Source organism: Stenella coeruleoalba (assembly GCF_951394435.1).
Source record: "Stenella coeruleoalba genome assembly, chromosome: 12".
Taxonomy (NCBI): Eukaryota; Metazoa; Chordata; class Mammalia; order Artiodactyla; family Delphinidae; genus Stenella; species Stenella coeruleoalba.
In genome coordinates, this window is record NC_137158.1 from 22,555,620 (window position 1) to 22,581,332 (window position 25,713).

Below are 25,713 nucleotides of genomic sequence, written 5' to 3' on the forward strand. Positions count from 1 at the left end.
GCTATACAGCATAAATCTTGCTCTCAAAGAGCAAATCATTTGGGATGATTTGTTGTCTATTCATGTATTCCACAGACATCACGTTGATTGTGGAGCTTTGATCCGCTGCTTCTGAGGTTGTTGGGAGAGATTTCCCTTTCTCTTCTTTGTTCTCACAGCTCCCAGGGGCTCAGCTTTGGATTTGGCCCCGCCTCTGCGTGTAGGTCGCCGGAGGGCGTCTGTTCTTTGCTCAGACAGGACGGGGTTAAAGGAGCCGCTGATTCGAGGGCTCTGGCTCACTCAGGCCAGGGGTGGGAGGGGCACGGAGTGCGGGGCTAGCCTGCGGCGGCAGAGGCCGGCGTGACGTTGCACCAGCCTGAGGCGCGCCGTGCGTTCTCCCAGGGAAGCTGTCCCCGGATCCCAGGACCCCGGCAGTGGCGGGCTGCACAGGCTCCCCGGAAGCGGGGCGTGGACAGTAACCTGTGCTCGCACACAGGCTTCCTGGTGGCTGCAGCAGCAGCCTTAGCGTCTCATGCCCGTCTCTGGGGTCCGCGGCCGTAGCCGCGGCTCGCGCCCGTCTCTGGAGCTCCTTTAAGCAGCGCTCTTAATCCCCTCTCCTCGCGCACCAGGAAACAAAGAGGAAAGAAAAAGTCTCTTGCCTCTTAGGTAGGTCCAGACTTTTCCCCGGACTCCCTCCCGGCTAGCCGTGGCGCACTAGCCGCCTGCAGGCTGTGTTCACGCTGCCAACCCCAGTCCTCTCCCGGCGCTCCGACCGATACCCGAGCCTCAGCTCCCAGCCACGCCCGCCCCGGCGGGGGAGCAGGCAAGCCTCTCGGGCTGGTGAGTGACGGTCGGCCCTGATCCTCTGCGCGGGAATCTCTCCGCTTTTGCCCTCCGCACCCCTGTTGGTGTGCTCTCCTCCGCGGCTCCGAAGCTTTCCCCCTCCACCGCCCGCAGTCTCCGCCCGCGAAGGGGCTTCCTAGTGTGTGGAAAGCTTTCGTCCTTCACAAGCTCCCTCCCACTGGTGCAGGTCCCGTCCCTATCCTTTTGTCTCTGTTTATTCTTTTTTCTTTTGCCCTACCCAGGTACATGGGGGGTTTCTTGCCTTTTGGGAGGTCTGCGGTCTTCTGTCAGCGTTCAGTAGGTGTTCTGTAGGAGCTGTTCCACGTGTAGCTGTATTTCTGATGTATCTGTGGGGAGGAAGGTGATCTCCGCATCTTACTCTTCCGCCATCTTCCCGGAAGCTCCCGACCTCCTTGCTTTTAGAAGAGGAAGCTTCCGGCTGCCATCCATCTCAGGCTTCTGTGCAGAAGGGAAACACACTTTACCTCAACTGACTACTTGAGGGTTTCTTTGATCCCGGGAACTGAGATGTGTGATCCCCTTCCCCATTTCTAATCAGAATGTTCTGTTTTTTAAATAGCTGTGAAACAACGGATGGCTACAAGGTAGAAAAAGAGAAACAAGTTGAAACTTGAACAGTGACGTTTCTGAGATTCTGATGTGGCAGAGAAATGGATCTGGTTAACCATTAGCCCAATCCCAGGCAGAAACCATGTGAAGAGATGCTTTCAGCCATGGACTTTGGGCATAACCACAGTGGGGGTCCCTGGTCCGAGGAGGCTGGGGTGGTGGAGGATGGTGTTGCCTGGTGATGGGAGACCAGGGTTGGAAGTAAGTGTGGTATCTGGACTGGCTTGAGCGTTCTGGCCAATCCTTTTCACCTGAAAGTTTCCCCCACTTGACCAGGGTTTACTGGTGTCTCTGAGAGCCTGTAAGATCTATGGATTAGCACAAACATTTCCAGAGAAGCCCAGTAATTTTCACATCATAGCATTAGTGAGGCATTACATGACATATACTGTAATGTGAGTTGAAAAAAGACCAGTCCCAAGAATGTGAAAGAGAAGAACCAACTGGCTTTTGTTCCTTCAGTTATGACTTGTTTCTGCATTTTCAAAATGTTCCTATTCAAGCTCATAAAGGTATCAACAAATCAAGTTTTTTTTTTTTTTTTTTGAAGGGACTATATTGGCCACAATTCTTCTTTGATTCTGTCTCCCATTTGAGTTCTCCTGGGCATCCCCACAACGTAGCAAGAGATACGGTTGTGCAGAAACTAACCCGTCAAGAGGCTTGTGGTGTGTGTTTTAAATAGCTATGAGAATTTTTAAGTTCCTTTTAGAAAATAAGCAGCTTCTGCCATCCACCTGTTCACTTTACAATTCCTTCCTCCTGTTTAATGTGTTACTCTCTTTCCTTGTTCCCCAACCCGTGGCATATAGTCTGACACGGAAATGCTTTACATATTTATTCTGTCGGGTTCTGTTTCCTCTGAGATTGGAATTTCATTTCAGGCTATGCCTTAAGGAAAAAAGTCCATCCCTAGTTCCTTCTATTTGAAAATTTCAAATAGAAATAGAAATTTCATTTCAGGCTATGCCTTAAGGAGAAAAGTCCATCCCTAGTTCCTTCTATTTGAAAATTTCAAATAGAAATTGAAATTTCATTTCGGGCTATGCCTTAAGGAAAAAAGTCCATCCCTAGTTTCTTCTATTCCTATTTATATCTTCTTTTGCCCCCAATGTACTTTTTCCCCTAGTTCTTCTTCCCTCTTCCTTGTGTCTCTTATAGTCTCTAGGTCAAATGGACTCTTACTGAGTTATTTTCTCCTTTATCCACCTTCCCTCTACTTCACTCATGTAATCTGTGAGGAAGATGAGTTATGTTGTGAAATGATACACAGCTCAATTTCTGACACCAAGAATTCCTTTCCCTTTTGAATCCAAAAGTCCAGAGCAAATATAGAGCATAAATTAACCATCTATCAACACAGACAACAGAGAAATTTCCCCCAAACACTGCACCAATTGTTAATTCGTTTCTACCTTGCATATTTGCACTGGGGAAGAAATTTTTAGGCCCATGGTTGACAGGTGAAAGAACAAGAGGGGCTTCTGTCCCCATCAGTCCCCTGAAAGGGCTCTTGTCAAGGTCTCCTGTGACCCTTGTGTTGCCAAGTTCAGTGGTTACTTCTGTGCCCTCATCTTACCTGACCTTCTACCTGTGTTGCCTTACTCATCTTCTCCTCCTGTCCTCCACCCTCCTGACCACTTCAGCTCAATCTTCCTGGCTGACCCTCCCTTCTTTACTTCAAAGGTCCATGTCCCAGTGTCAGGCCCAGGCCTTCTCTGTTCTCTATCAAAACTCTCTCCTTGGGGAATCTCATCTTTTTTTTTTTTTTTGCGGTACGCGGGCCTCTCACCGTTGTGGCCTCTCCCGTTGCGGAGCACAGGCTCTGGACGCGCAGGCTCAGCAGCCATGGCTTACAGGCCCAGCCGCTCCGTGGCATGTGGGATCTTCCCGGACCGGGGCACGAACCTGTGTCCCCTGCATCGGCAGGCGGACTCTCAACCACTGCACCACCAGGGAAGCCTGGGGATCTCATCTTTAAATGTCATTTGTATCCTGAAGACTTCTAAGTATAAATCACCAGTCCCAACCTCTCTCCAAAGCTCCAGACTTCTAACAAGAAGACATCTGGTTGCGCAGACATCTCTGAACATTTCTTCTTGATATTCCCAAGAGGTTACCTGACATCTCCTCTTGGTTATGCATCTCGAATTGAACCATGACCAACCCAAACAGAACTCTATTCCCACTGCCTCTCACCTCCCCAAACTGCTTCTCTGTCATCCTTTCCAGTAAGTGGCATCACCATCCACCCAGTTGCTCAGTCTGAAGTCACACCCCACCCTGACCTCTCACCCATCACCAATTAGCTCTACCTCCAGAATACATCGGAAATCCATTCACTTTTCACAGCTTTACCACCCTTGTCCACTCCAGTCTCTTTTATTGTGTGCATGGCTGCGATCATTTCCAAAGAGGTCTCCCTGTTTCTATTCCTGTCCTCATTGTGGTATTTTCTCCATACAGCAGCCTGAATAATTTTCAAAAATGTTAATCAGGGGACTTCCCTGGTGGTCCAGTGGTTAAGACTCCGAGCTCCCCATGCAGGGGGCCCAGGCTCAATCCCTGGTCAGGGAATTAGGTCCTGCACGCAACGAAGAGCCCGCATGCCGCAACTAAGACCTGGCACAGCCAGAAAAAAAAAAAATTAAAAAATTAAAAAAAATGTAAATCAGGTTGCATCATTCCCCTTCTTAGTCACCCCTCGTGCTGTCCTGTATGCCTGCTCCACCCATAAAACACCCTCTTCTTCTTTGCCTTGTCTAGTACTTTACTTCCATTGTAGTCCCTGACCTGCTGAAAAGGTTAAGTCTCTTTATGCTATCTGGTTCCTTTTTCATAAGTAAAATGAGGACAAGAATATTTACAGATCTGAAAATCCTTTAAAGTATTTATTAATGTACATGTAGAAAGCTTTCTAGGTAACTCTCTCTTTTTTTCGAAACATGGAGGGTGGAAACTTTAAGACTAGTGGTGTGGTTTGCTCCTATTATCTGACCAAGGATACTGGACAGAGTTGAGAAAAGTAGTGAACTTGGGGAGACACAGATGGAGAATAAAATGGGAAAGTAAAAGATGGTACAGGGGTTAGAAAGAGGTGGATGCTGAATAAAATTTATCCTTTATAATTCATATTATAGTAGAATTGTATAAATTGAGTTGCAGTAGAAAAAGGAGTAATAAAATGATATTAATTAGCATCAAACTAATAATTATACTATGTCTCCCTGAATTTCTATAATCTTTCTGCAAAGAGCTAAAAATGGTTTAAAAAGCTCTAATAATATTATATTATTGGGCAATGTGTCTATAATAGACACTAATTGTATGGTATTAAGCCAATCCACAGAGCTTTCTAAAGGTACAATAGACTAATAAAACACTAGAAACCTAATTGCTACTCTTAAGAATTTAGAATTAAAATTAGCTTAATGATAGGAAAAATTTTAATAGGGGAAAATTTCCACAGAACACTCGCTCGGATGTAGTTTTTCACTGTAAGGAAATTTAAAAAGATCAATAAAAGCAAAGTAAGTACTCAGACCTTGTTACACAAATATCACTGTTAAGTTCTTTTTCTAAGCTATCTTACTGTGTGGTTTTCAGAGACTTTTATAAGTCAGCCACTAGAGAGCAAACTTCTTCTTTCTATCAAGCTGTAGTTTTATTTAAAAAAGTACACACCACATATATTTTGGCACTCTTACTATAACATATTATCTCAGACTGTAAAATCTGATTATATAGCTTTTGGATGCCTGGGGCGGTGGGCGTGGAGGATGGAAGTGGGGAATTTTAAGACCTTTGTATTAAAAACATAAGAAAACACAAGATAAGGTGTAATGTTGAACTACTTTCATGGAGTGAAAATGAAACCTTCTGCTAATGGAGCAGAAAGTCTTAAGTTTCATCCATGTAATAAAATATGATAGGCATTGTTTGGTCTGACAGGCATCCTGGGCCTTTCTTCCAGGTGGGGGGTCTCTAGGGAGCTCAAAGAAATGGTATTGTTTCCAGGTGAAATGTGGATAAATTACATTGTCAGTTACCTTTACAGCCTTTAGTTCCAGAGGGCTGAGCCAGGCAAAAGAAAGCTGCCAGTTGAGGAAACTTCTCATCTATTGGACTAATTCCTACTATTGACATTACTTCCAAAGGTCAGTGTGGTCCCCAAAGATAAATATGCAGGAGGATCCATCCACTAAAAGGTTCCAGGGAACAGAAAAAGGAATCAAGGAACAGTGGGGAATTTACTGCACATAGAAACCCCAATTTACCAGTCCCCAGAAGGTATTTCTCAGCTGGCTTTTTGGCCACGACTGAGAAATAAAGTGAGTAAAACTGCTTTCTCTTCCGTTTTCTGTAAACAGTTGACCTTGCCCACACGACCCTAGGAACTCATGGCTGAACAAAGTCTCTGGAATCAAATTTCATCTCTGTTGTCTGGGCTTTGGGATTGTTGAGGATTTACAGTCTAGAATTTGGACTTCTGGGGTATTTTTACAAAATAACATTTAGTAACTACAGTTAGATTATAAAAGATATCCAAGAAGGGAGATTTCAAAACCTTCCAGGAAACACTGGGGTTTATAGGCCATTCCAGTTAGGTTATAAATATATTTTTAGATTGAACTGACTCATGTGAAATTGTCAATATTTGAACAATTTGGCCTATAAACCAGCCATTTCACAGGGTTTGACCTACTACTGTATACTACAAGGCCTTCTGTGGAGAGGCCTCCACCCCACTGCTCACCACTCAATCAGGCACAGCCACCACGTGCTCAGTGAAGTCCCAGCGTAGCTCAGCAAAAACAAGCAGGGAACACTTCCCTTGCCAGGCACTGCCATGAGTGCCGTCAGACATTAAGAGCAAGCAGACCAGTCCTGTCTTTGCAGAGCTTATGTTCTAGTGTGAGATGCAGGCATCGATTGCTCACTCTAAGGAGAATGAGACCGTGCTATGTTCTCTAGAGTTGAAGTACTGTGGGAATAGGAAAGGGGCTGAGATTTGGTCCTGACTGGGGGACTCCAGAAAAATTTCATGGAGGAGGTGGCACACCTGTTTGGGGGCTAATGCTTACCTGAAAGAGGCGGTTTGAACTGGAACTTGAACGATGCCTTAAGATCGTTCTTAGAATTTCTCTCAGATATTTGTGGCTGTCATTGTTATTATTACCAGGTGGTAAAGTCTCTGAGGGCAGGGGTCTCTCTGGAAAAACACGGAACCTGGCACAGTATGGAGGCTCTGTTTCACGCTCCGGAACCGGTGCATTGTAGTGGGTGAGAACATTTACCTGGGAACCAGACTGCCTTTAGTGGCTGTGTGACCTCGAGCAATTTAATCAACTTCTCTGTGCCTCAGTGTCCTCACCTGTAAAATGTGGGTAAATAATAGCACCCATTTCTGGTCTCCTCTGGAATGCAGAAACCACTGGGCATTTCCACAGGTCTGTGGGCAACCTAATAAAACTTTTCACGGACACAACAAGGGACCCCCCAAGGAAAGAACTCCAGCGAGCTAGACTCGAGGAAGAGGGAGTCAGACTGGCAGGTTGACTCACTAAAGCCACAAAGAGTGAGGGGAGTCAGGCCAGGACATCTGTCTCATGAAATGTTTTCCTTTGGTGCAGTTCTGTGCACTGATTCTTGCAGGGTGTGTGTGTGTCTGTGTCTGTAAACTTTAGGTTTACAAGCAAATAAATGAAATCCCAAAAGAGCTGTTTTTACCTAAATCTCTCTAAAACCCCAGGGCCTTGGTGGAATTTTTCATAGCCCTTAAGCAGTTGATAAGGGGCTGCTTAAGGGCTGCTATCAGGATGGGGGTAGGGTAGAGGGCAGCTTTCGTGGATTGACAGTTCCAGAGGCCACAGTCCAGCACTGTCACCTCTGAGACCCCAGGGCTTCTGCTGGGTGGCAGAGATGCCTGGCAGATCCTTACCCAGTGGAAGCAGCAGCCTTGTCTGATACCACATGGGATTGTTCTTGGACATATTCAAGACAGCCCCTGGGAAGGCCTAGCAATTTGGTGGCCCAGGGTGGTGGGGAGGTGGGAGCTCCTTGAAAGAAGTGTCCAGAAATAGCAGGGTGAAAGGGCAGGGTGAAAGTCAGCTGAAGGAAGGTTATGACCCAATGTTGCCCAGTTTGTATCTTTCAGGCCGCTGTGCTCTGGGACACATCAGTCACATGTGAATCCCTGCTTGCAGTTTAGCAATGTCAATTGTAACTGAAGGTCAGAAAAGATTTTTTTTTTTTAACATCTTTATTGGAGTATAATTGCTTTACAATGGTGTGTTAGTTTCTGCTTTATAACAAAGTGAATCAGCTATACATATATCCCCATATAGAAAAGTTTTTAAAAAGTTCTCCTTGTGCCTAAGAAAATAATATATCTTATTGTGGATAGTTCCAAAAATATAGAAAGCTACAAAGTTAGATTAAAATTTCCCTTAGCTTATCATGCAGTGATAACTACTTTTTTTCTTCCATTTTTTTAATTTTTTTAACATCTTTACTGTCGTATAATTGCTTTACAATGGTGTGTTAGCTTCTGATTTATAACAAAGTGAAACAGTCATACATATACATATATCCCCATATCTCCTCCCACTGTTTTTTTTCTTCTTCTACTTTTCTTTTAATATCTTTATTGGAGTGTAATTGCTTTACCAATGGTGTGTTAGTTTCTGCTTTATAACAAAGTGAATCAGCTATACGTATACATATGTTCCCATATCTCTTCCCTCTTGAGTCTCCCTCCCTCCCACCCTCCCTATCCCATCCCTCTAGGTGGTCACAAAGCACCGAGCTGATCTCCCTGTGCTATGGGGCTACTTCCCACTAGCTATCGGTTTTATATTTGGTAGTGTATATATGTCCATGCCACTCTCTCACTTTGTCCCAGCTTACCCTTCCCCCTCCCTGTGTCCTCAAGTCCATTCTCTATGTCTGTGTCTTTATTCCTGTCCTGCCACTAGGATCTTCAGAACCATTTTTTTTTTTCTTTTAGATTCCATATATATGTGTTAGCATACAGTATTAGTTTTTCTCTTTCTGACTTACTTAACTCTGTATGACAGACTCTAGGTCCATCCACCTCACTACAAATAACTCAATTTTGTTTCTCTTTATGGCTGAGTAATATTCCATTGTATATATGTGCCACATCTTCTTTATCCATTCCTCTGTCAGTAGACACTTAGGTTGCTTCCATGTCCTGGCTATTGTAAATAGAGCTGCAACGAACATTTTGGTACATGGCTCTTTTTGAATTATGGTTTTCTCAGGGTATATGCCCAATAGTGTGATTGCTGGGTCGTATGGTAGTTCTATTTTTAGTTTTTTAAGGAACCTCCATACTGTTCTCCATAGTGGCTGTATCAATTTACATTCCCGCCAACAGTGCAAGAGGGTTCCCTTTTCTCCACACCCTCTCCAGCATTTATTGTTTCTAGATTTTTTGATGATGACCATTCTGACTGGTGTGAGGTGATAACCTCATTGTAGTTTTGATTTGCATTTCTCTAATGATTAGTGATGTTGAGCATCCTTTCATGTGTTTGTTGGCAATCTGTATATCTTCTTTGGAGAAACGTTTATTTAGGTCTTCTGCCCATTTTTGGATTGGGTTGTTTGTTATTGAGCTGCATGAGCTGCTTGTAAATTTTGGAGATTAATCCTTTGTCAGTTGCTTCATTTGCAAATATTTTCTCTCATTCTGAGGGTTGTCTTTTCGTCTTGTTTATGGTTTCCTTTGCTGTGCAAAAGCTTTGAAGTTTCATTAGGTCCCATTTGTTTATTTTTGTTTTTATTTCCATTTCTCTAGGAGGTGGGTCAAAAAGGATCTTGCTGTGACATGTCGTAGAGTGTTCTTCCCATGTTTTCCTCTAAGAGTTTTATACTGTTTGGCCTTACATTTAGGTCTTTAATCCATTTTGAGTTTATTATTGTGTATAATAATACACAATATAGTGTGTTCTAATTTCATTCTTTCACATGTAGCTGTCCAGTTTTCCCAGCACCACTTATTGAAGAGGCTGTCTTTTCTCTATTTTATATTCTTGTCTCCTTTATCAAAAATTAGTTGACCATATGTGCATGGGTTTATTTCTGGGTTTTCTATCCTGTTCCATTGATCTGTATTTCTGTTTTTGTGCCAGTACCATACTGTCTTGATTACTGTAGCTTTGTAGTATAGTCTGAAGTCTGGGAGCCTGATTTCTCCAGCTCTGTTTTTCTTTCTCAAGATTGCTTTGGCTGTTCGGAGTCTTTTGTGTTTCCATACAAATTATGAAATTTTTTATTCTAGTTCTGGGAAAAATGCCATTGGTAGTTTGATAGGGATTGCATTGAATCTGTAGATTGCTTTGGGTAGTAGAGTCGTTTTCATAGTGTTGATTCTTGCAATCCAAGAACATGGTATATCTCTCCATCTGTTTTTATCATCTTTAATTTCTTTCATCAGTGTGTTATAGTTTTCTGCATACAGGTCTTTTGTCTCCTTAGGTAGGTTTATTCCTAGGTATTTTATTCTTTTTGTTGCAATTGTAAATGGGAGTGTTTCCTTAATTTCTCTCTCAGATTTTTCATCAGTAGTGTATAGGAATGCAAGAGACTTATGTGCATAAATTTTGTATCCTGGTACTTTACCAAATTTATTGATTAGCTCTAGTAGTTTTCTGGTAGCATTTTCAGGATTCTCTATGTATAGTATCATGTCATCAATGCAGTGATAACTACTTTTGATGTAAATGTATTTTGATGTATTTCCAGCCAGATTTTTATCCTGGTGAAAAACATGCATATTTGGAATTTGCTAAATTTGGTAAATTTATTTAAATACTTATATATTGCTATAAAAATTTTACCAATTTTTATCCTCGCTTTTTCAGTAAATTTATGTTTTGAATATTTTCCCACATTAACTACTATTGAAAATATTATTTAATACATATTTCCTTATATAGGTGGCTATAAATTTTTAAAGTCATTTTAATTTTTATTAAAGCATAATATGCAAATTTTACATGCAGATATTCTACAAAATGTAACATGGCTAAATGACATAAAGAAAGAACAATCCCTTCTCCAGTCACCTTTGGCCATTTATCCACACCTGCTTTGTCTCAAGAGGCACCACTTTCAATACTTAGATAGCAGCTTCTTTTGATATTTACCTCCATATTTACAACCAATATTAATATCCTATTATGTCTTTATTTACCAAATTTAATACTATAGTGAGGACTTTTGCCCTCTCTTTCTTCCTGATGTAAACATTTTAATTTTTAGCTAAATACAGATTCAGTGTTTTCATGATTAGTATGTGAATATTGTTCACTACTGACGTAAGTAAAGTGCTACGATTATTTTTTTCTTGTGTATTTTTTGTTTTTTCTTGGAGTTAATAATTGTCATTTTCATTTGCTTAAATTTCTTTGACATGTGTAAGTCTTCCTACTTTCCAATAGCCCTGTTAAATGGCTTTCTATACAATTTTCCACATGATTAAACTTGTCATATAATTTATCAGTTCTATTTTATCCTGTAAAAATTCCTTCTGAAGCCCTCTGACCTCCTGCTGCATTCTGGACTGCTTCTCCCTAAGCCAGCAGCCTCTAGATATTTTAAATGTTGGACTGTTATAAATTTTTAAAAAAGCATATACCTCCAATATTTTTATAATTTATTTGTTTATATCTGTTTTTCTGTAATAGTGTGTACATTATGAAACATAAATAAAGAAGAAATTTTAAAAGACAAACATTAAAATAAATAAAAAGAAGATATTATTTCCTTCTTGTGCCCCAAAGTTTGTCTTTTGCTCAGTGAGGGGTGAGACCTCTGCTCTAGGCTTACTCACAATAATTGTCCTGGGGCTTTCTTTTCCATCAATCTAGGAATTCCTTTTGGCTATTTCTTGTGTTGGACCTTGTTTCTTGGATTCCATACTTCGTCTCTCTGAGTTCTCTCTGATGTTTGGATGAAGCATATCTTCTGGTAGCTTTCTAAGAAAAGGTGCATGGGAGGTTAATTTCCTGAGTTTTTGCTTGTCTAAAAATGCTTTATATAAAAGAGTGAAGATACAAGCTACAGACTAGAAAAAAATATTTGCAAAACACCTACCTGCTAAAGGTCTTGTGCCCAAAATATACAAAGAAACTCTCAAAACTCAGTTTTCGGACAGCAAGTAATCCAATTAAAAATGGGCAGAAGATCCAAACAGACACCACAGAAGATATACAGATGTTAAATAAACATGAAAAGCTACTCAACATCATAGGTCATTAGGGAATTGCAAATTAAAACAATAATGAGAAGCCACTACACACCGATTTGGCCAAAATCCAAAACATGACAAGACCAAATACTGTCAAGGCTGTGGAGCAGTAGGAATTCTCATTCAGTGCTGGTGGGAATACAATATGGTATAGCTACTTTAGAAGACAGTTTGGTGGTTTCTCACAAAATTAAGCATAGTTTTAGTATACAATGCAGCAATCACTCTTGTTGGTATTTACCCAAATGAGTTGAAGATTTATGTCCACACAAAAATCTGCATAGGAATACTTATAGAAGCTTTATTCATAATTGCCCAAACTTGGAAACAACAAAGACAGACTTCAGTAGGCAAATGGACAAACAAACTGGGGAATATCCATACCATGACATATATTTAGCAATAAAAATGCCTATCAAATCATGAAAAGACATGGAGCTAACTTAAATGCTTACTGCTGAGTAAAAAAACTAGTCTCGAAAGCCTACATACTGTCTGATTCTAACTATACAACATTTTGGAAAAGGCAAAACTATGGAGGCAGTAAAAAAATCAGTGGTTGACAGGTTCAGATGGGAGAGAGGAAGGGATGGTAGGTGGGAGCATAGGAGATTTTTAGGGAAGAGAAACTATGTGATACTGTAATGGTGAATAGATAACAATATACATTTGTCAAAAATAGAAGTGTGCAACACAAAGAGTAAACCCTAATGTAAACTATGGGCTTTAGTTAATAATAATGTGTCAATATTCATTCATCAATTATAACAAATGTACTGCACTAATATAAGATGTTACTAACAGGGGAAACTGCGTGGTTGGGGTTGGTGGGGAAAAAGAGTATGTGGGAACTTTGTAATTTCTGTTCATTTTTTCTATAAACCTAAAACTGCTCTAAAAAATAAAGTCTATTAATTTAAAAAAGTCTTTATTCTCACATTGGATGTATGATTTGATTTGGATAGAGAATTTGAGATTAAAAAATTTTTGAGGCACTGCTCCATTGCCTTCTAAATTCAGTGTTGCTGTTAGAAATCTCATGCCATTTTATGTTATGATCTGTGGAATAATCTGCTCCCCCCCACCCCATTCCATCCCCCCAGAACTTTTCAAAATCTTCTCTGTTTTTAGTGATCTGAAATTTCGTAATGATGCAGGTCTTTCCTCCATTAACTTCATTGGCTTTTGTTTTTTTAAGTTATCTTTGTTGGGTATACAATCCTTGGTTTACATGTTCTTTTTAAAATATTTTATTTTATTTTATTTATTTATTTTTGGCTGTGTTGGGTTTTCATTGCTGCGTGTGGGCTTTTTCTAGTTGTGGCGAGTGGGGACTGCTCTTCGTTGTGGTGTGTGGGCTTCTCATTGAGGTGGCTTCTCTTGTTGTGGAGCATGGGCTCTAGGCATGTGGGCTTCAGTAATTGTGGCACACGGGCTCAGTAGTTGTGGCTTGCGGACTCTAGAGGGCAGGCTCAATAGTTGTGGCACACGGGCTTAGTTGCTCTCCAGCATGTGGGATCTTCCTGGACCAAGGCTCAAACCTGTGTCCCCTGCACTGGCAGGTGGATTCTTAACCACTGCACCACCAGGGAAGCCCTCATTGGCTTTTTAAAACATTTTTATTGAAGATAGTTGATTTACAATGTTGTGTTAATTTCTGCTGTACAGCAAAGTGATTCAGTTATACATATATTAATTATACATTCTTTTTCATATTCTTTTCCATTATGGTTTATTACAGGATACTGAACATAGATCCCTGTGCTATACAGTAGGACCTTGTTGTTTATCCATCCTATATATAATAGTTTGCATCGGCTAATCGCAAACTTCCAGTCCTTCCCTCCCCCAACCCTCTCCCCATTGGCAACCACAAGCCTGTTCTCTATGTCTGTGAATCTGTTTCTGTTTTGTAGATAAGTTCACCTGTGTCATATTTTAGCTTACATATATAAGTGATGTCATATAGTTGTCTTTCTCTGTCTGACTTTCTTCACGTAGTATGATAATCTCTAGGTCCATCCATGTTGCTGCCAATGGCATTATTTCATGCTTTCATTGACTTTTTAATCTGGAGACTCATGCCTAGTAGTCTTAGAAACTTTTAAAATATTATTCCTTTGATAATTTCCTCCTGCTTTTTCTCTTCTCTCCTATTAATCTGGACCTCTGGATTGATTCTCTAATTTGCTTATCTTTTCTCTTTCAATACATATCTCTGGTTTTTGTTACTATTGAACTCCCTGTTGTTTCCTAGACCTTATTTTCCAATCTTCTAATTGGATTTGTCATTTATGCTATCATTTTCCCTCCTCTGAAGCAATTAATGTAGTATCTTTGAAATTTTCTTCTGCTTTCTGCATTGTCTCTGTGTTCCCCATACCCCACTGATTAATTTTTGTCTCTTGTGTTGGAGGCTTTCCTCAAATGTCTGGTATAGCTTGTCTGTCCATTTGTGGTTAAGAATAGGGCACTAAAAAGCTGATTGGGGGGCTTCCCTGGTGGCGCAGTGGTTGAGAGTCCGCCTGCCGATGCAGGGGACACGGGTTCGTGCCCCGGTCCGGGAAGATCCCACGTGCCGCGGAGCGGCTGGGCCCGTGAGCCATGGCCGCTGGGCCTGTGCGTCCGGAGCCTGTGCTCCACAACGGGAGAGGCCACAACAGTGAGAGGCCCACGTACAGCAAAAAAAAAAAAAAAAAGCTGATTGGAACTCTGTGTGCCTATGTGGGGCTGATCAACTGGTAGATGGTGCATGAGACAATTGGTGGGCATAGAGATTTTTAACTGAACTCCCAACATGTTAGTATGTATTGTCTCTTCAGGTTCATTTCCTCTAGAGAAGGGTAATACCATCTCCTGCCTTGGGGTATAATACATGAGCCTGATGAGTTGGCAGTGGGCAAGGCTGTAGTTTCAGCATCCAGAATGCAGATTTTCACTTGGTCCCTCTGTTTTCACCTTAGTCCTGGGTCTGTACTGTCCTCTCTGCCTGGTTATTCTTGTCTGGAGAATGTCTAGTTCAAGTTCCCCAAATACTGTAGGGTAAAGATACTTAAATTTTCTCATCGTTGGCCAGTGGGAGCCTCTTCAGCACTACTTCTGAGTCTTTTTGACACTCTGCTAGTCTTTGGTAACATTCTTGCTTTCTGTTATGACAAGATGTTCCAACATCAACTTCTATCTTCTTGAGATGGAATTAAACATTTTCTCCAAGGATTCTTGGTTCCTGTTAGTCAAAAATGGTATTTGGAGACAAAGCCCTGGTGCTAGGATACTCATTGCTACCAAAATAATCATTGTGGTGGGTCTTTTCAATGGGCAGATCTATGAAATATTCATGTTTTTTAAGGTAAAATTAGGAACTCATAATGATATTTCCAATTCAAAATCAGGACAAGGTTTTACTTAATATATCTGATTTTACATCTATACTTTTTCTCTTCTACACTGAGAATCCTGGCTCTCAATGTCACTGGAAAGATAGAATCAGAATGTCATATAATTGCACGTTTGTTTTTTCTCCAATGTACACACAGAAGAGTGTCAGAATATAATACAAACATTACTACCAACACAATGATTATTGAAAATAGCTTAAGATATTTTTTGTATTTCCTTTTGTTTTTACAGTCTTTTCTACTATTTATGAACAGTCACATTATTATGCTTCAAAGTCATTTGAATTGGTTGTTTTCTATATGTCACCAACCAAAAACACATTTGGGTTCCTTTTTTTAACTTCAAAAAGTGCTGTTTTGAAAGTTAATTTTGTTTCATAATTTGTAAGATATTTACATGGTTCCAAAGTCAAATCCTACAAAGAAAGATATATTCAAAGAACTTTAGCCTTTATCATGTTCTCTCAAACCTATTCCCTCTCTCTGTTTCATAAGTAGCCACTTGTTTCTATTTTAGCATATATATGACTATATATTTAAATATATACATTTAAAATACACACATATTTAATATATGCATATATATGTATGAATCTATATGTTTGTGTGTATATGGACACACACACACACATATACATACAGTTGGCAATCCATACCCACAGGGTCTGCGTCTGCAGAGTCAACCAACTGTGGAGTTAAAATATTTGAAAAAAATGAAAATTCTAGAAAGTTCCCAAAGCCAGACTTGAATTTGTACAACAGCCCAGACCCTTGCCATCCTGTGCTTGAATAATATGACAGTTTTCTTCTCCCTTGACTTCCCTGCCTCCAACCCATTCTGCGTTGGGTTTTCACTGCTGAACGCGGGCTTTCTCTAGTTGCAACGAGCCGGGGCTACTCTTCATTATGGTGTGCAGGCTTCTCATCACGGTGGCTTCACTTGTTGCGGAGCACAGGCTCTAGGTGCGTGGGCTTCAGTAGTTGAGGCTCGAAGGCTCAGTAATTGTGGCTCATGGGCTCCAGAGCGCAGGCTCAGTAGTTGTGGCGCACAGGTTTAGTTGCTCTGTGGCATGTGGGATCTTCCACGACCAGGGATTGAAACCATGTCCCCTGCATTGGCAGAAGGATTCTTAACCACTGCACCACTAGGGAAGTCCCCTTTGGTAGTTTCCTTATTTTTTTTTTTATTTAAAATTTTTTTTATTTTATAATGGACTATAGTTGATTTACAACACTGTGTTAGTGATTATTAATAATGATATTTTATAAAATTCCAGCAAAGATGATTAGGTTATTTTTTTTGTTTGTTTTATTTATTTTTTTAATTGTTTAACATCTTTATTAGAGTATAATTGCTTTACCATGGTGTGTCATTTTCTGCTTTATAACAAAGTGAATCAGTTATACATATACATATGTCTCCATATCTCTTCCCTCTTGCATCTCCCTCCCTCCCACACTCCCTATCCCACCTCTCTAAGGTGGTCAAAAAGACCCGAGCTGATCTCCCTGTGCTATGTGGCTGCTTCCCACTAGCTATCTATTTTACGTTTGGTAGTGTATATATGTCCATGCCACTCTCTCACTTTGTCCCTGCTTACCCTTCCCCCTCCCCGTATCCTCAAGTCCATTCTCTAGTAGGTCTGCATTTTTATTCCCATCTTGCCCCTAGGTTCTTCTGACCATTTTCTATTTTTTCTTTTTTTTTAGATTCCATATATATGTGTTAGCATACGATATTTGTTTTTCTCTTTCTGACTTACTTCACTCTGTATGACAGTCTCTAGGTCCATCCACCTCACTACAAATAACTCAGTTTCGTTCCTTTTTATGGCTAAGAAATATTCCATTGTATATATGTGCCACATCTTGTTTATCCATTCATCTGTTGATGGACACTTAGGTTGCTTCCATGTCCTGGCTATTATAAATAGAGCTGCAACGAACATTTTGGTACATGGCTCTTTTTGAATTATGGTTTTCTCAGGGTATATGCCCAGTAGTGGGATTGCTGGGTCATATGGTAGTCCTATTTTTAGCTTTTGGAGGAACCTCCATACCGTTCTCCATAGTGGCTGTATCAATTTACATTCCCACCAACAGTGCAAGAGGGGTCCCTTTTCTCCACAACCTCTCCAGTATTTATTGTTTGTAAATTTTTTGATGATGGCCATTCTGACCGGTGTGAGATGATATCTCATTGTAGTTTTGATTTGCATTTCTCTAATGATGTTGAGCATTCTTTCATGTGTTTGTTGGAAATCGGTATAACTTCTTTGGAGAAATGTCTATTTAGGTCTTCTGCCCATTTTTGGATTGGGTTGTTTGTTTTTTTGATATTCAGCTGCATGAGTTACTTGTATGTTTTGGAGATTAATCCTTTGCCAGTTGCTTCATTTGCAAATATTTTCTCCCATTCTGAGGGTTGTCTTTTCGTCTTGTTTATGGTTTCCCTTGCTGTGCAAAATCTTTTAAGTTTCATTAGGTCCCATTTGTTTATATTTCCATTTCTCTAGGAGGTGGGTCAAAAAGGATCTTGCTGTGATTTATGTCATAGAGTGTTCTGCCTATGTTTTCCTCTAAGAGTTTGATGGTGTCTGCCCTTACATTTAGATCTTTAATCCACTTTGATTTTATTTTTGTGTATGGTGTTAGGGAGTGCTCTAATTTCATTCTTTTAAATGTAGCTGTCCAGTTTTCCAAGCACCACTTATTGAAAAGGCTGTCTTTTCTCCACTGTATATTCTTGCCTCCTTTATCAAAGATAAGGTGACCATATTTGTGTGGGTTTATCTCTGGGCTTTCTATCCTGTTTCAATGATCTATATTTCTGTTTCTGTGCCAGTACCATACTGTCTTGATTACTGTAGCTTTGTAGTATAGTCTGAAGTCCAGAAGTCTGATTCCTCCAGCTCCGTTTTTCTTTCTCAAGATTGCTTTGGCTATTCGGGGTCTTTTGTGTTTCTATTCAAATTGTGAAATTTTTTGTTCTAGTTCTGTGAAAAATACCAGTGGTACTTTGATAGTGATTGCATTGAATCTGTAGATTGTTTTGGGTAGTAGAGTCACTTTCACAATGTTGATTCTTCCAATCCACGAACATGGTATATCTCTCCATCTATTTGTATCATCTTTAATTTCTTTCATCAGTGTCTTATAATTTTCTGCATACAGGTGTTTTGCCACCTTAGGTAGGTTTATTCCTAGATATTTTATTCTTTTTGTTGCAATGGTATGGTAAATGGGAGTGTTTTCTTAATTTCACTTTCAGATTTTTCATCATTAGTGTATAGGAATGCGAGAGATTTCTGTGCATAAACTTTGTATCCTTCTACTTTACCAAATTTATTGATTAGCTCTAGTAGTTTTCTGGTAGCATCTTTAGGATTCTCTATGTATAGTGTCATGTCATCTGCAAACAGTGACAGCTTTACTTCTTCTTTTCCGATTTGGCTTCCTTTTATTTCCTTTTCTTCTCTGATTGCTGTATCTAAAACTTCCAAAACTATGTTGAATAAGAGTGGTGAGAGTGGTCAGCCTTGTCTTGTTCCTGATCTTAGTGGGAATGGTTTCAGTTTTTCACCATTGCGGACGATGTTGGCTGTGGGTTTGTCATATATGGCCTTTATTATGTTGAGGAAAGTTCCCTCTATGCCTACTTTCTGGAGGGTTTTTATCATAAACGGGTGTTGAATTTTGTCGAAAGCTTTCTCTGCATCTATTGAGATGATATGGTTTTTCTCCTTCAATTTGTTAATATGGTGTATCACATTGATTGATTTGTGTATATTGAAGAATCCTTGCATTCCTGGAATAAACCCCACTTGATCATAATGTATGATCCTTTTAATGTGCTGTTGGATTCTGTTTGCTAGTATTTTGTTGAGGATTTTTGCATCTATGTTCATCAGTGATATTGGCCTGTAGTTTTCTTTCTTTGTGACATCTTTGTCTGGGTTTGGTATCAGAGTGATAGTGGCCTTGTAGATCCTTGCTGGGTAGAGTAATCTTGGTTGTAGGTTTTTCTCTTTCATCACTTTAAATATGTCTGCAACTCCATTCTTTTTTTTTTTTTGTGGTACGTGGGCCTCTCACTGTTGTGGCCTCTCCCATTGCGGAGCACAGGCTCCGGACGCACAGGCTCAGCGGCCACGTCTCACGGGCCCAGCTGCTCCGTGGCACGTGGGATCTTACCAGACCGGTGCACGAACCCGTGTCCCCTGCATCGGCAGGTGGACTCTCAACCACTGCGCCACCAGGGAAGCCCAGCCACTCCATTCTTGCTTGCAGAGTTTCTGCTGAAAGATCAGCTGTTAACCTTATGGGGATTCCCTTGTATGTTATTTGTTGTTTTTCCCTTGCTGCTTTTAATATGTTTTCTTTGTATTTAATTTTTTATAGTTTGATTAATATGTGTCTTGGCATGTTTCTCCTAGGATTTATCCTGTATGAGACTCTCTGTGCTTCCTGGACTTGATTAACTATTTCCTTTCCCATATTAGGGAAGTTTTCAACTATAATCTCTTCAAATATTTTCTCAGTCCCTTTCTTTTTCTCTTTTTCTTCTGGGACCCCTATAATTCGAATGTTGATGCATTTAATGTTGTTCCAGAGGTCTCTGAGACTGTCCTCAGTTCTTTTCATTCTTTTTTCTTTATTCTGCTCTGCAGTAGTTATTTCCACTACTTTATCTTCCAGGTCACTTATCCGTTCTTCTGCCTCAGTTATTCTGCTATTGATCCCTTCTAGAGTATTTTTAATTTGATTTATTGTGTAGTTCATCATTGCTTGTTTCCTCTTTAGTTCTTCTAGGTCCTTGTTAAATATTTCTTGCATTTTTTCCATTCTATTTACAAGATATTGGATTATCTTTACTATCATTATTCTGAATTCTTTTTCACGTAGACTGCCTATTTCCTCTTCATTTGTTAGGTCTGGTAGGTATTTGCCTTGCTCCTTCGTCTGCTGTGTGTTTCTCTGTCTTCTCATTTTGCTTAACTTACTCTGTTTGGGGTCTCCTTTTTGCAGGCTGCATGTTCGTAGTTTCCATTGTTTTTGGTGTCTGTCCGCAGTGGCTAAGGTTGGTTCAGTGGGTTGTGTAGGCTTCCTGGTGGAGGGGACTAGTGCCTGTGTTATGGTGGATGAGGCTGGATCTTGTCTTTCTGGTGCGCAGGTCCACGTCTGGTGGTGTGTTTTGGGGTGTCTGTGGCCTTATTATGATTTTAGGCAGCCTCTCTGCTAATGGATGGGGTTGTATTCCTGTCTTGCTAGTTGTTTGGCATAGGGTGTCCTGCACTGTAGCTTGCTGGTCGTTGAGTGGAGCTGGGTCTTGGTGTTGAGATGGAGATCTCCGGGAGATTTTTGCCGTTTGATGTTACATGGAGCTGGGAGGTCTCTTGTGGACCAGTGTCCTGAAGTTGGCTCTCCCACCTCAGAGGCACAGCCCTGATGCCTGGCTGGAGCACCAAGAGCCTTTCATCCACACGGCTCAGAATAAAAGGGAAAAAAAATAGAAAGAAAGAAAGAGGAGAAAATAAAATAAAATAATTAAAATAAAACGTAATTATTAAGAAAAAAATTTAAAAAAATTAAAAAAAAAAACAAAAACGGACAGACAGAACTCTAGGACAAATGGTGAAAGCAAAGCTGTACAGACAAAATCTCACACAGAAGCATACACATAAACACTCACAGAAAAGAGGAAAAGGGGAAAAAATAATCTATCTTGCTTTCAAAGTCTACCTCCTCTATTTGGGATGACTCGTTGTCTATTCAGGTATTCCACAGATGCAGGTACATCAAGTTGATTGTGGAGCTTTAATCCGCTGCTTCTGAGGCTGTTGGGAGAGATTTCCCTTTCTCTTCTTTGTTCGCACAGCTTCGGGGTTCAGCTTTGGATTTGGCCCCGCCTCTGCGTGTAGGTCGCTGGAGGGCGTCTGTTCTTCGCTCAGACAAGACGGGGTTAAAGGAGCATCTGATTCGGGGGCTCTGGCTCACTCAGGCCGGGGGGGAGGGAGGGGCACGGAGTGTGGGGCGGGCCTGCGGCGGCAGAGGCAGGCATGACGTTGCACCAGCCTGAGGCGCGCCGTGCGTTCTCCCGGGGAAGTTGTCCCTGGATCCTGGGACCCTGGCCGTGGCGGGCTGCACAGGCTCCCGGGAGAGGAGGTGTGGAGAGTGACCTGTGCTCGCACAGAGGCTTCCTGGTGGCGGCAGCAGCATCCTTAGCGTCTCATGCCCGTCTCCGGGGTACACGTTTTAGCCGCAGCTCGCACCCTTCTCTGGAGGTCCTTTAAGCAGCGCTCTTAATCCCCTCTCCTCGCGCACCAGGAAGCAAAGAGGGAAGAAAAAGTCTCTTGCCTCTTCGGCAGCTCCAGACTCTTCCCCCGAGTCCCTCCCGGCCAGCCATGGCGCACTAACCCCTTCAGGCTGTGTTCACGCTGCCAACCCCAGTCCTCTCCCTGCGCTCCGACCGAAGCCCGAGCCTCAGCTCCCAGTCCCGCCCGCCCCGGCGGGTGAGCAGACAAGCCTCTCAGGCTGGTGAGTGCTGGTCGGCACCGATCCTGTGTGCGGGAATCTCTCCGCTTTGCCCTCCGCAGCCCTGGTGCTGTGCTCTCCTCTGTGGCCCCGAAGCTCCCCCCTCCGCGACCCATGGTTTCCGCCCACGAAGGGGCTTCTAGTGTGTGGAAACCCTTCCTCCTTCACAGCTCCCTCCCACTAGTGCAGGTCCCGTCACTATTCTTTTGTCATTGTTTATTTTTTCTTTTTCCCTACCCAGGTACATGGGGGAGTTTCTTGCCTTTTGGGAGGTCTGAGGTCTTCTGCCAGCGTTCAGTAGGTGTTCTGTAGGAATTGTTCCACATGTAGATGTATTTCTGATGTATCTGTGGGGAGGAAGGTGATCTCCGCGTCTTACTCTTCCGCCATCTTGAAGCTCCTCCCAGCCTTTGGTAGTTTCTTGAGGTACAAAAATAAAATCCATATTTCTTAACCTGTTCAATGACCCCTCCCTGCCACTCCAGTTTTATCACCACCCTTCTGACTCATCTATGACAACTTTTGGTTTCAATTACTGTCCTGCAATCACAGTTTTCACGTTTCCACCTCCAGTAAGCAATTTTATGTCCCTGAAATGCCCTTCTTTTCTTCTTTGTGCATATAAATTACATAGATTTTCAAGACTATTTTTGGTTATCTTGTAGAAGCAGAACAGGATGGACCCATCATCCAATATTTGGTTCCCACCTGAAATACGGTTTGGATGTCAAGACTGATGATGTCATGCATGCACCGAGAGGTATGTAAAGGTTTATTACTCATACACTGGAACTTTCTATGGGGAGCAAGACTGACTCTGCTTTTACTGTGATTAGGGAGTGGGGTTGGGATAGGATAAGGGATCCCACGTGGGCCAGGGCTTGTGTGGTTTCAACTTACGGGCAGCACCAAAGGAGGGAGCAATCCAACTTTCTTATCAGCTTGCCCAGATGTGGGGCAGAAGGGATCTGGAAGTGATGGGGCTTGTAAGCTCTCAGCTGTCATACATCAAAGATGGAGTCAGACTCTATTACAAAGACCCAACCCACATCCCTCCACGCTCCCCAGTCCACAGTCATCACTCTTCTTCTGAATTCCTAGCATTCCGCATTGCTGCCTCATACTGCTATTTACATTTCCTGATATTTGACTTATGGAAATAAGTCTAATTACTTTAGATTACCTCCAAAGGGTGAATCCCTCTTAATGAAAAAGAGTACAGAATAGGTACGAAGCCTTGGAAGGGGCTGCACTAGACAGGGGCCCTGAAGGTTAAGCTTCATCAGCTGCATGGTAAATCTGCCTCTGCATTCCTCTTATGCATTAAAAATAAACATTCAAAAATATGACATACTGTACATTTCACTTGTTATTGGTTACAGTTCTATGAGTCTGTACATATACATAGATTCTTTTTTTATTCATGAAGTTCTTTATTCACAGTAAGAATTAGTGAATAAATAAATATTGAATTTCTCACATGTAACCAGGATGTACAATAAATCTCTCTGAATCATATTCTATTTTGCGTTTAATGTCTAGTATAAATTTTTAAATGAGAATCCAAAACGAAAGTTTTCTATGCTAAACTAAATGGAAGACTTTGTTCATGAGGTTGGTTGAATGTTGATAAGTCACTGTCATATGACTGTTTTTAATGGACTACTTTGATAATACTTCTGTAACTTTCTAAGATGAGACACATCTTTCCCTCATCTCTCGCACTGTTGACCCAAAACTTGGTCATGTTGGGGGATGCATAGATTCTTGTACCGCCTGTGACAGGCAGGATACAGAGCAAGGCCAACACCGCAGGGAAGCCCTGTGCTGTCCCTCCTTATTCAGACCCTCCCCCAGCCCTTCTTGTATATTTGGATTTTGCCACTATGATGCCTTGCACCTGCAGGAGTTTGTTGTTGTTGATGATAATGGTGAGAAATGACATTCTGTTTTCCAGCAGGAATAGCTTATTAGTGATGAACAGGGGCATTAAGCATATTCTCTGATAAGGATTACATAGGAAGCCTTCTATTCGGCTAAGTAAGAATTCACGAATTTAAAAAAATGACGATGTTTTGGTTTGAGGTCCTCAGTGATGAAATTCATGAAATTCAACTAGTTTTAGATCCCTCCCTTTAGTTGACATTTGTCTCAATTGGTACAGCATAATGCCTTGAACATATACATGTTTAATAAATAGTTGGTGATTTAAATTAGTGGGCTAGCTGGCGGAATCAGAGGTTACCAAGGCTAAACTCCAAGCAACATTCCTTTAAAAGTACACCTTTTCTTAGTGTATATTTGTGTGTGTAAATACATTTATGAGTTTACAGACAGATATATTTCCTCTTCTTTTAGAGTTCTAGAAACAAGATCAGGAATCATGGTACTACAGATAAGATCCTTTAAGGAGTGCTGGCTTCTCAAATCTAGAGAAAGCTAGGTCTTTTCAAATGAAGCAAGTTGAGAAGGGAGAAGAAAAAGTCTTTTGCTGAGATATCAACTGAAATACATAACTCCTTTGTAGCCTAAATGCCCCAGTATCCCAAATGCTTCCGTGTAGTACAGATCACATCAGTTTTGCCCAAGCTCATCTGCAACTGATGAATACCTAATCTACTGTTTTGACAGAACTACTACTCCTGGACCCTAAATTGCCACTTAATCTGAAATCAAAAGTGGCTTTCCAAACCAGGAAGGAGGAAACAGAAGGCTCTTCTACCTTCCTTAATGCCTGATGATGAACTGTTTTCAGATATCACTGTGTACGTGGCCTTCAGCAGGAAATCATGGTGCCTGGGTTTGCTCACTGCAGAGCAAAGAAGGGTCACACAACTGGGTGTCCCAGATAAAAGTCCAGTTAGTCTCAAAATAGCGGCTCACAGAGTAAAGAGAAGAAGCAGAAGGCAAAGGCTTTAGCTTGCGAGCGTATCTTCCTTCCCCGTGATTAATTGTATTAACCAAAGACAGTTAATTCAGACCAAGAGGAAGGTCAGGAGTTGCGTTGCTTTCTGTCTCCCTGCCACGCCCTTCTGTCTTGCCATCAGAGTTTTGTCAACAACCAGGTAGTTTGCTTGTTTAGTGGGACTACAAACAGAAGCACTGCTAAGAATTTCAAAAAAGGCAGTCTTGGCAGCAGCTGGCAGCCAGCCAATGTAGAGTTCTCTGGAGAACCCAAGACATTTTTACGCCCATCTCTAGGCCTGGGGATTTGAAACAGTGTGATCATTCCCAGAAGAAGACCACAGGTTTACAAAATGCTGTCTTGTGTAATAGTGCCCTATTACGTTTTTTAAAAAAAATTATTTAATTAACTAATTTTATCTTTGGCTGCATTGGGTCTTCGTTGCTGCGCCCAGCTTTCTCTAGTTGCAGCGAGTGGGGGCTACTCTTCGTTGCGGTGCGCGGGCTTCTCATTGCAGTGGCTTCTCTTGTTGCGGAGCACAGGCTCTAAGTGCACGGGCTCCAGTAGTTGTGGCACGCAGGCTCAGTAGTTGTGGCTCGTGGACTCTAGAGCACAGGCTCAGTAGTTGTGGCGCACGGGCTTTGTTGCTCCGCGGCATGTGGGATCTTCCCGGACCAGGGGTTGAACCCGTGTCCCCTGCATTGGCAGGTGGATTCTTAACCACTGCGCCACCAGGGAAGCCCCCCTACTACGTTTTTAAAAGTTGGCTAACAGTTGTTTTATTCACCTTTCTGTGAAAGATTTATCTGTATAGACCAGGCTCAGCTGTGGATTATTTCCTATTGTGTCTAAAATGATAAGACTAGCTATTTCTTGTGTTCAACCCTTGTGGGGAATTAGGTGGTCATCCCTTTGCTTCTTTGGTTTCACTTTGCTTAATTCCCAGGCATTTACTATCGTCCAAATTGTGTTTGATTAGCATAAGCTATATTTCCCACAAGAGTTTTTCTAACACATTTCTTCTGCAATCCAGTCCCACTTGGACACAGTAAGCCTCTCTTGTTCATCCAGTATGTCATTCAAATAGATACCAAAGAGAGATGCATGCGATCCTTGGCGCTTGGTGATGACAAAGGAGTGAGTCT

The 25,713-nt window shown here is 41.5% G+C and overlaps 1 long non-coding RNA gene across 2 annotated transcripts in view; it reads left to right on the top strand.

Annotated features, from left to right (window-relative positions):
- Positions 1-321: 321 nt before the first annotated feature.
- Positions 322-25,713, top strand: part of LOC307195007 — a 117,104-nt gene continuing 91,712 nt past the window's right edge. The window contains exons 1-2 of one of the 2 annotated variants that reach the window (XR_013830694.1): positions 322-645; positions 22,329-22,423. This is a non-coding gene — a long non-coding RNA (uncharacterized lncRNA). Of the gene's footprint in view, positions 646-21,256; positions 21,667-22,328; positions 22,424-25,713 lie in introns of those variants that run through there. The other variant, XR_013830695.1, reaches the window with a different exon arrangement.